Source organism: Oncorhynchus clarkii, chromosome 9 (assembly GCF_045791955.1).
Source record: "Oncorhynchus clarkii lewisi isolate Uvic-CL-2024 chromosome 9, UVic_Ocla_1.0, whole genome shotgun sequence".
Classification (NCBI taxonomy): domain Eukaryota; kingdom Metazoa; phylum Chordata; class Actinopteri; order Salmoniformes; family Salmonidae; genus Oncorhynchus; species Oncorhynchus clarkii.
The window spans coordinates 67,932,502-67,943,990 of NC_092155.1; the positions used below are offsets into that span (position 1 = coordinate 67,932,502).

Genomic DNA, 11,489 nt, shown 5'->3' on the forward strand with positions numbered 1-11,489 from the left:
GGTGGGGAGGTCCCCTCTATATTACATAGATGTTGTGGTGGGGGAAGGAAAGTCCCCTCTGGATTACATAGATGTTGTGGTGGTGGGGAGGAAAGTCCCCTCTGGATTACATAGATGTTGTGGTGGTGGGGAAGGAAAGTCCCCTCTGGATTACATAGTTGTTGTGGTGGTGGGGAAGGAAAGTCCCCTCTGGATTACATAGATGTTGTGGTGGTGGGGGAAGGAAAGTCCCCTCTGGATTACATAGATGTTGTGGTGGTGGAGAAGGAAAGTCCCCTCTGGATTACATAGATGTTGTGGTGGGGGAAGGAAAGTCCCCTCTGGATTACATAGATGTTGTGGTGGTGGGGAGGAAAGTCCCCTCTGGATTACATTGATGTTGTGGTGGTGGGGAGGAAAGTCCCCTCTGGATTGCATAGTTGTTGTGGTGGTGGGGGAAGGAAAGTCTCCTCTGGATTACATAGTTGTTGTGGTGGTGGGGAGGAAAGTCCCCTCTGGATTACATAGTTGTTGTGGTGGTGGGGGAAGGAAAGTCCCCTCTGGAAAACATAGATGTTGTGGTGGGGGAAGGAAAGTCCCCTCTGGAATACATAGATGTTGTGGTGGGGGAAGGAAAGTCCCCTCTGGATTACATAGATGTTGTGGTGGTGGTGGGGAGGAAAGTCCCCTCTGGATTACATAGTTGTTGTGGTGGTGGGGAGGAAAGTCCCCTCTGGATTACATAGATGTTGTGGTGGTGGTGGGGAGGAAAGTCCCCTCTGGATTACATAGATGTTGTGGTGGTGGGGGAAGGAAAGTCCCCTCTGGATTACATAGATGTTGTGGTGGTGGGGAGGAAAGTCCCCTCTGGATTACATAGTTGTTGTGGTGGTGGGGGAAGGAAAGTCCCCTCTGGATTACATAGTTGTTGTGGTGGTGGGGGAAGGAAAGTCCCCTCTGGATTACATAGTTGTTGTGGTGGTGGGGTGGAAAGTCCCCTCTGGATTACATAGATGTTGTGGTGGTGGGGAGGAAAGTCCCCTCTTGATTACATTGATGTTGTGGTGGTGGGGAGGAAAGTCCCCTCTGGATTACATAGTTGTTGTGGTGGTGGGGGAAGGAAAGTCTCCTCTGGATTACATAGTTGTTGTGGTGGTGGGGAGGAAAGTCCCCTCTGGATTACATAGTTGTTGTGGTGGTGGGGGAAGGAAAGTCCCCTCTGGAATACATAGATGTTGTGGTGGGGGAAGGAAAGTCCCCTCTGGAATACATAGATGTTGTGGTGGGGGAAGGAAAGTCCCCTCTGGATTACATAATTGTTGTGGTGGTGGGGAGGAAAGTCCCCTCTATATTACATAGATGTTGTGGTGGGGGAAGGAAAGTCCCCTCTGGATTACATAGATGTTGTGGTTGTGGGGGAAGGAAAGTCCCCTCTGGAATACATAGATGTTGTGGTGGTGGGGAGGAAAGTCCCCTCTGGATTACATAGATGTTGTGGTGGGAGAAGGAAAGTCCCCTCTGGATTACATAGATGTTGTGGTGGTGGGGAGGAAAGTCCCCTCTGGATTACATAGATGTTGTGGTGGTGGGGAGGAAAGTCCCCTCTGGATTACATAGATGTTGTGGTGGTGGGGGGAGGAAAGTCCCCTCTGGATTACATAGATGTTGTGGTGGTGGGGAAGGAAAGTCCCCTCTGGATTACATAGATGTTGTGGTGGTGGGGAGGAAAGTCCCCTCTGGATTACATAGATGTTGTGGTGGTGGGGAGGAAAGTCCCCTCTGGATTACATTGATGTTGTGGTGGTGGGGAGGAAAGTCCCCTCTGGATTACATAGTTGTTGTGTTGGTGGGGGAAGGAAAGTCTCCTCTGGATTACATAGTTGTTGTGGTGGTGGGAAGGAAAGTCCCCTCTGGATTACATAGTTGTTGTGGTGGTGGGGGAAGGAAAGTCCCCTCTGGAAAACATAGATGTTGTGGTGGGGGAAGGAAAGTCCCCTCTGGAATACATAGATGTTGTGGTGGGGGAAGGAAAGTCCCCTCTGGATTACATAATTGTTGTGGTGGTGGGGAGGAAAGTCCCCTCTATATTACATAGATGTTGTGGTGGGGGAAGGAAAGTCCCCTCTGGATTACATAGATGTTGTGGTGGTGGGGGAAGGAAAGTCCCCTCTGGAATACATAGATGTTGTGGTGGTGGGGAGGAAAGTCCCCTCTGGATTACATAGATGTTGTGGTGGGGGAAGGAAAGTCCCCTCTGGATTACATAGATGTTGTGGTGGTGGGGAAGGAAAGTCCCCTCTGGATTACATAGATGTTGTGGTGGTGGGGAGGAAAGTCCCCTCTGGATTACATAGATGTTGTGGTGGTGGGGGGAGGAAAGTCCCCTCTGGATTACATAGATGTTGTGGTGGTGGGGAAGGAAAGTCCCCTCTGGAATACATAGATGTTGTGGTGGTGGGGAGGAAAGTCCCCTCTGGATTACATAGATGTTGTGGTGGTGGGGAGGAATGTCCCCTCTGGATTACATAGATGTTGTGGTGGTGGGGAGGAAAGTCCCCTCTGGATTACATAGTTGTTGTGGTGGTGGGGAGGAAAGTCCCCTCTGGATTACATAGTTGTTGTGGTGGTGGGGGAAGGAAAGTCTCCTCTGGATTACATAGTTGTTGTGGTGGTGGGGAGGAAAGTCCCCTCTGGATGACATAGTTGTTGTGGTGGTGGGGGAAGGAAAGTCCCCTCTGGAATACATAGATGTTGTGGTGGGGGAAGGAAAGTCCCCTCTGGAATACATAGATGTTGTGGTGGGGGAAGGAAAGTCCCCTTTGGATTACATAATTGTTGTGGTGGTGGGGAGGAAAGTCCCCTCTATATTACATAGATGTTGTGGTGGGGGAAGGAAAGTCCCCTCTGGATTACATAGATGTTGTGGTGGTGGGGAGGAAAGTCCCCTCTGGATTACATAGTTGTTGTGGTGGTGGGGGAAGGAAAGTCCCCTCTGGATTACATAGTTGTTGTGGTGGTGGGGGAAGGAAAGTCCCCTCTGGATTACATAGTTGTTGTGGTGGTGGGGAGGAAAGTCTCCTCTGGATTACATAGATGTTGTGGTGGTGGGGAGGAAAGTCCCCTCTTGATTACATTGATGTTGTGGTGGTGGGGAGGAAAGTCCCCTCTGGATTACATAGTTGTTGTGGTGGTGGGGGAAGGAAAGTCTCCTCTGGATTACATAGTTGTTGTGGTGGTGGGGAGGAACGTCCCCTCTGGATTACATAGTTGTTGTGGTGGTGGGGGTAGGAAAGTCCCCTCTGGAATACATAGATGTTGTGGTGGGGGAAGGAAAGTCCCCTCTGGAATACATAGATGTTGTGGTGGGGGAAGGAAAGTCCCCTCTGGATTACATAATTGTTGTGGTGGTGGGGAGGAAAGTCCCCTCTATATTACATAGATGTTGTGGTGGGGGAAGGAAAGTCCCCTCTGGATTACATAGATGTTGTGGTGGTGGGGGAAGGAAAGTCCCCTCTGGAATACATAGATGTTGTGGTGGTGGGGAGGAAAGTCCCCTCTGGATTACATAGATGTTGTGGTGGGAGAAGGAAAGTCCCCTCTGGATTACATAGATGTTGTGGTGGTGGGGAAGGAAAGTCCCCTCTGGATTACATAGATGTTGTGGTGGTGGGGAGGAAAGTCCCCTCTGGATTACATAGATGTTGTGGTGGTGGGGGGAGGAAAGTCCCCTCTGGATTACATAGATGTTGTGGTGGTGGGGAAGGAAAGTCCCCTCTGGATTACATAGATGTTGTGGTGGTGGGGAGGAAAGTCCCCTCTGGATTACATTAATGTTGTGGTGGTGGGGAGGAAAGTCCCCTCTGGATTACATAGTTGTTGTGGTGGTGGGGGAAGGAAAGTCTCCTCTGGATTACATAGTTGTTGTGGTGGTGGGGAGGAAAGTCCCCTCTGGATTACATAGTTGTTGTGGTGGTGGGGGAAGGAAAGTCCCCTCTGGAAAACATAGATGTTGTGGTGGGGGAAGGAAACTCCCCTCTGGAATACATAGATGTTGTGGTGGGGGAAGGAAAGTCCCCTCTGGATTACATAATTGTTGTGGTGGTGGGGAGGAAAGTCCCCTCTATATTACATAGATGTTGTGGTGGGGGAAGGAAAGTCCCCTCTGGATTACATAGATGTTGTGGTGGTGGGGGAAGGAAAGTCCCCTCTGGAATACATAGATGTTGTGGTGGTGGGGAGGAAAGTCCCCTCTGGATTACATAGATGTTGTGGTGGGGAGGAAAGTCCCCTCTGGATTACATAGATGTTGTGGTGGTGGGGGGAGGAAAGTCCCCTCTGGATTACATAGATGTTGTGGTGGTGGGGAAGGAAAGTCCCCTCTGGAATACATAGATGTTGTGGTGGTGGGGAGGAAAGTCCCCTCTGGATTACATAGATGTTGTGGTGGTGGGGGGAGGAAAGTCCCCTCTGGATTACATAGATGTTGTGGTGGTGGGGAAGGAAAGTCCCCCCCTCTGGAATACATAGATGTTGTGGTGGTGGGGAGGAAAGTCCCCTCTGGATTATATAGATGTTGTGGTGGTGGGGGAAGGAAAGTCCCCTCTGGAAAACATAGATGTTGTGGTGGGGGAAGGAAAGTCCCCTCTGGAATACATAGATGTTGTGGTGGGGGAAGGAAAGTCCCCTCTGGATTACATATGTTGTTGTGGTGGTGGGGAGGAAAGTCCCCTCTGGATTACATAGATGTTGTGGTGGGGGGAAGGAAAGTCCCCTCTGGATTACATAGATGTTGTGGTGGTGGGGGAAGGAAAGTCCCCTCTGGAATTACATAGATGTTGTGGTGGTGGGGAAGGAAAGTCCCCTCTGGATTACATAGATGTTGTGGTGGTGGGGGAAGGAAAGTCCCCTCTGGAATTACATAGATGTTGTGGTAGATGTACATAGTGGTGGTGGGGGAAGGAAAGTCCCCTCTGGATTACATAGATGTTGTGGTGGTGGGGAAGGAAAGTCCCCTCTGGATTACATAGATGTTGTGGTGGTGGGGAGGAAAGTCCCCTCTGGATTACATAGATGTTGTGGTGGTGGGGGGAGGAAAGTCCCCTCTGGATTACATAGATGTTGTGGTGGTGGGGAAGGAAAGTCCCCTCTGGAATACATAGATGTTGTGGTGGTGGGGAGGAAAGTCCCCTCTGGATTACATAGATGTTGTGGTGGTGGGGAGGAATGTCCCCTCTGGATTATATAGATGTTGTGGTGGTGGGGAGGAAAGTCCCCTCTGGATTACATAGTTGTTGTGGTGGTGGGGAGGAAAGTCCCCTCTGGATTACATAGTTGTTGTGGTGGTGGGGGAAGGAAAGTCTCCTCTGGATTACATAGTTGTTGTGGTGGTGGGGAGGAAAGTCCCCTCTGGATGACATAGTTGTTGTGGTGGTGGGGGAAGGAAAGTCCCCTCTGGAATACATAGATGTTGTGGTGGGGGAAGGAAAGTCCCCTCTGGAATACATAGATGTTGTGGTGGGGGAAGGAAAGTCCCCTTTGGATTACATAATTGTTGTGGTGGTGGGGAGGAAAGTCCCCTCTATATTACATAGATGTTGTGGTGGGGGAAGGAAAGTCCCCTCTGGATTACATAGATGTTGTGGTGGTGGGGGAAGGAAAGTCCCCTCTGGAATACATAGATGTTGTGGTGGTGGGGAAGGAAAGTCCCCTCTGGATTACATAGATGTTGTGGTGGTGGGGGAGGAAAGTCCCCTCTGGATTACATAGATGTTGTGGTGGTGGGGGGAGGAAAGTCCCCTCTGGATTACATAGATGTTGTGGTGGTGGGGAAGGAAAGTCCCCTCTGGATTACATAGATGTTGTGGTGGTGGGGAGGAAAGTCCCCTCTGGATTACATAGATGTTGTGGTGGTGGGGAGGAAAGTCCCCTCTGGATTACATAGATGTTGTGGTGGTGGGGAGGAAAGGATTACAAAGATGGGGAGGAAAGACCCCTCTGGATTACATAGTTGTTGTGGTGGTGGGGAGGAAAGTCCCCTCTGGATTACATAGTTGTTGTGGTGGTGGGGAGGAAAGTCCCCTCTGGATTACATAGATGTTGTGGTGGTGGGGAGGAAAGTCCCCTCTGGATTACATAGTTGTTGTGGTGGTGGGGGAAGGAAAGTCCCCTCTGGATTACATAGTTGTTGTGGTGGTGGGGAGGAAAGTCCCCTCTGGATTACATAGATGTTGTGGTGGTGGGGAGGAAAGTCCCCTCTGGATTACATTGATGTTGTGGTGGTGGGGAGGAAAGTCCCCTCTGGATTACATAGATGTTGTGGTGGTGGGGAGGAAAGTCCCCTCTGGATTACATAGATATTGTGGTGGTGGGGGGAGGAAGGTCCCCTCTGGAATACATAGTTGTTGTGGTGGTGGGAAGGAATGCCCTCTGGATTACATAGTTGTTGTGGTGGTGGGGGAAGGAAAGTCCCCTCTGGATTACATAGATGTTGTGGTGGTGGGAGAAGGAAAGTCCCCTCTGGATGACATAGTTGTTGTGGTGGTGGGGGAAGGAAAGTCCCCTCTGGATGACATAGTTGTTGTGGTGGTGGGGAGGAAAGTCCCCTCTGGATTACATAGTTGTTGTGGTGGTGGGGAGGAAAGTCCCCTCTGGATTACATAGTTGTTGTGGTGGTGGGGGAAGGAAAGTCCCCTCTGGAATACATAGTTGTTGTGGTGGGGGAAGGAAAGTCCCCTCTGGAATACATAGTTGTTGTGGTGGGGGAAGGAAAGTCCCCTCTGGATTACATAGATGTTGTGGTGGTGGGAGAAGGAAAGTCCCCTCTGGATGACATAGTTGTTGTGGTGGTGGGGGAAGGAAAGTCCCCTCTGGATGACATAGTTGTTGTGGTGGTGGGGAGGAAAGTCCCCTCTGGATTACATAGTTGTTGTGGTGGTGGGGAGGAAAGTCCCCTCTGGATTACATAGTTGTTGTGGTGGTGGGGGAAGGAAAGTCATAGTTGTTGTGGTGGTGGGGGAAGGAAAGTCCCCTCTGGAATACATAGTTGTTGTGGTGGGGGAAGGAAAGTCCCCTCTGGAATACATAGTTGTTGTGGTGGGGGAAAGAAAGTCCCCCCTGGATTACAGAGATGTTGTGGTGGTGGGTAGGAAAGTCCCCTCTGGATTACATAGATGTTGTGGTGGTGGGGAGGAAAGTCCCCTCTGGATTACATAGATGTTGTGGTGGTGCGGGGAGGAAAGGAACCAGTGGAGGCAACAGCAGCATTCTCCTCCATTGGGACATTATAGGCCTAAACAACTGAACTGATATATTTAACTTTGTAAGACAATTTACTACATATGATCAGATAACAGAAGAATCTTTGTCATTCAGCTAATATTTTTCCCCCACAGATATCCATGATTGTATGTTCAGTATCTGTTGATTAGTAAAGTATTTACAGCTTTAATCCTGTGATTGTTGTGACTCAGAGCTTGTTATGATGAGAGAGAGAAGACTGGGAGTCTGGTCTGGTATGTCTAATTGTATCTGCATTAGACAGACATGGCAAAGCAAGGCTTAGTGGTCTGTCTGTAAGGTTCAATTACTGAGTACATCCCAAATGGCACCTTATTACATATTTAGTGCACTACTTTTGACCAGGACCCATAGGACTCCAGTCAAAAGTAGTGCACTGTGTAGGGAGTAGGGTGCCTTTTGGGACTCAGGTATTGTATATGTTCTCTCTAACATGTGAGGTAGAATCAGCTCTCCTCTATACTCCCATGCTTAAACCAACATGATAAATGGAAACAGAATACTTCAAGAAATGTGCAAACAGAGCCTGGCTCCCTGTCACAGTTAACTGTACCAGGGATTCAGATGTGGTTAACCACACCTGGCTCCCTGGTACAGTTAACCACACCTGGCTCCCTGGTACAGTTAACCACACCTGGCTCCTCTACTACAGATGGCCTGCACCATGGCTCGTCATAATAGCCCACACAACACCTTAAAAGACTACTGATGATGGGAAAGATAAAGTGTTGAGTAGGAGTGATGATCAAGGAACAGTTTTGACTTTAGATATTAATGAATAAGATTACATGGACGGGGGACCTGATCCTAGATCAGCACTCCTACTCTGAGACCCCTTATGAATGAGGCCCTTGATCTAGCATCATGTCCCTCGTTCATATAATCATATTCATTATTATCTAAAAGGCAAACCCAGTCTTAGATCGGCAGGACTGTTACTCTGACACTGCCTTATGAATATGGGCTCTGGGTTTTGCTTTCAATAGAGTCAATAACAGCCCATGTGTTGCAATGTTCTATTCTGTAACCTGAACCGTGCTTTATCTTGGTATGAATAGTTAACATGTAGAAGTCATGTTTATCTTACAGATTTCTTCTCTGCTTCTTTGTCCTCCATTCCTTTCATTCGAAAGAGAAGCTCTCAAATAAATATTTAGTTCTCAAAGGATATTTCCAGATGTTTTTGGAATACTGAGAAACCGCTAAATGTCCAACTATATTATTAAAGCATGATAACATGGTTATATCAGGACATTTTTCTTCATTTTAAAGCCCGTTTGTACACTAACTTAGCCCATAATTGAAAAGGATAATGCTCAATGTCACTGCTGGAGACATTCTAGAGTGGAAACATTTGAAGGCGTTCTATCCAATAAGCGCCGCTGTGGTTCAGAGTTGTCCGTTGTGGTCCAGGTGTGACATATGTCAGTTAGGCATTATAAACCGGGTCGTTTGAGCCCTGAATGCTGTTTGGCTGAAAGCCGTGGTATATTAGACCTTATACCACGGGTATCACACAAAATTACTTGTTTACTGTTGTAATTACGTTGGTAACCAGTTCATAATAGCAATAAGCCACCTTGGGGGTTTGTGGTATATGGCCAATATAGCACGACTAAGGGCTGTATCTAGGCACCCCTGCGTTGCGTCGTACATAAGAACAGCCTTTAACCGTGGTATATTGTCCATATACCACACCTCGTCGGGCATTATTGCTTAATTAGAGGTAGGCTACGTGATTTACCAGCATCCACCTGTTCATTCTCACAATATTAGGAAATCATAGCCTACAACAGATACTTGTAATAACTAAATGTTCCCAGTTATTAGAAAAGCAATCCACACCGAGACAAAAATGTAAACGAATAGGCAACAGCTGTCACAAATGTCCGATTGAATGTGAGTTGTACCTGTTTTTTTCCCTTCTACGTGCAGCTCTCTTTCCTCTTGCTTTTCACGCGGAAGCCAAATGGTGTACCATGGAAATGCAGCACGTTTGTCCCATATTGAAAACGAAATGTGTATTTTAAAGTATTAAAAGACACCCAAAAGTCATGTATTAGATACGTCTTCAATCGTGTGTCAACCTTTGAGTTCAGTGAACGCTTTTAGTTCCAAATGTTCAATCCTAAAATCTCGCCACATCCTTTCCCCTTTCGATGCTGATCAGCCACTACACCGACTGCTCCTCTCAACCTTTTCGGTCTCTTAAAACTATGTCACACATCCAATAAAAACGATTCTAAACCGAAAAGCCAAAATATCTGCCGAAAAATTAGCGATCCTTATGCCCGAGATATAGTCCGTCCAAGTTGAACATATTTGTATCGTCTGAAGCGCAACACAATGACCCTGTATCTCGGGCTAAAATCTTCCACTGATAAACCGAAAACACGAAACTCGAGCCAGGAACATAGGCTACTAGACGTCAGTCTTCTGCTTTTAATAAAGAACTTAACTAACACAATTAAATAACTTATCAAACAGCTAATATCTCCATCTCGATAAAGTATCCTACTTAGAATGCCTAGGAACCTAACTTTGCTCTGTTCCTGATTCATGCGCAATATCAAGCCTACGGAGATTTTAAATACACAATTTTGTCCCACCCCTCATTGTCCTGGAAGGGATCTGGCTGGAATGTGCTCTCAGAGCAGTTTTCCTGTTTCTGACAAGCATCTCATTTTTTCTTCTGGTTTTCGCACTTGTAGCCTGGCGTCTCTGTATACTGCCATTACCTAGTTACAGGCTTTGGGTCTGCACTATATAGGGAATAGGGTGCCATTTGGGACAAACCCTGTCCATTTGCTCCCTGCCCCTACTGCTACCCCCATGGATGATGATGTCAGTGGTATTACAGCTGGTATCCGGCCTCCTTCCTCTGTTGTGTTACAGCAACAAATAACTATTTTTGAACACACATTGTATCAAATATGTTACTATATTAGGCTCATATCCTCCTCAAAAGGACAGTCGGAGCTCTAGGCGAATATTTCACTATTTTAACCAGGTCACCCTAGCAGACAAAAAAGCCTGAGTGATATCTCTCTTCATTGGTGTAATGTGTATTCCCTTCCTCGTTCACATGGATGGTCCTTAATCTATCCTCTAGGCCTATGTACAGCTGCTACACAGCTGGGAGGCCTCACACCAACAGTCTAAGGGAAGATAGAGCAATATGCTCTTCCCTTTCCATCAGCAGCATGTATTTTTCCTTCCACACATTACAATTGTGAGAGGTTGAGATCCAGGTTGTTCTCAGCATTCTTTCAGAGCCAGGCAACACTACAGAAATCAGTAGGACATCTCATTCTATTTCTTTGGGCTGCCCAGTTTGTCTCTTTTCTTTCCAGGCTATGCCTGAAAGTCTTTGTTTTTTGTGCAATAATCGCCATTTCTTTCCAAAGAAGTTGAGTATTTTTCTCATTTTAAACTAAAGACCACATCCTGAGTGAAAATACCTGTCATAAAACAATATGCTTCCGTACGGTATCATAATGTGCTGTGCAACCATTTTTCTGAGTTATAAAAAACACAAGGGGAAATGCATAAACAGTCTGTGATATACAGTATGTACATCCTGTCTGAGGACTCCCAGTCTCAGAGTGCATCACAAATGGTACCCTATTCCCTATTGAACAGGGCCCGTAGGGCTCTGGTCAGAAGTAGTGCTCTACATAGGGAATAGGGTGCCATTTGGGAGGTAACCTCAGGCTTTAGTCACAGGTGTTTGTCTGTTTGTTTGTCTGTTTGTTTTTCCTAATTGGTATCGTTTGTTTATTCTATATACTGATATTTATGATCTGGAGATAGTTCTTAGCATCTAATAAAAATATCTTTATTCATCATTTATTCAATCAAACCCTTTCTATTTTTTCTCCTTCTTGTGACACAGCTCGAAGTAACTGGACTTTTACGGCCACTGATCCCAAGTCAGACATAAAACACTGAATCCTAAAATCTTTCCTCATCTAGATCCTTTACTCTTTCGATTGGGATCAAGCTCAGTGGGCTATTTATGCCTTGGTTCTCCTCTTAACTTTTTGTTAAAAAAAGACTGTTCTGCTCCAATAAAAAAAAACTCTAAACTGAACATCCAAGAAACGTTGATGGGAACCAGAGATACGTTCCAAGTTGACCAGATTTGTCTCGTCGCAGTGACGCTTTATCTCGGGCAAAAATCTTTCACTGAAAATTGAAAACACTAAGCTCGG

At 46.8% G+C, this 11,489-nt stretch overlaps 1 protein-coding gene across 4 annotated transcripts in view; it reads right to left on the reverse strand.

The window, feature by feature from the left end:
• LOC139416831 (activin receptor type-1-like) overlaps window positions 1–10,014 on the reverse strand; it is a 39,733-nt gene extending 29,719 nt beyond the window's left edge. Inside the window, exon 1 of one of the 4 annotated variants that reach the window (XM_071165926.1) lies at window positions 9,186–10,014. The gene's annotated coding sequence lies outside the window, so the exon portion shown is untranslated. The remainder of the gene's footprint in view (window positions 1–9,185) is intronic. The other 3 variants (XM_071165925.1, XM_071165928.1, XM_071165929.1) reach the window with 3 other exon arrangements.
• Between the last annotated feature and the right edge of the window lie 1,475 nt (window positions 10,015–11,489).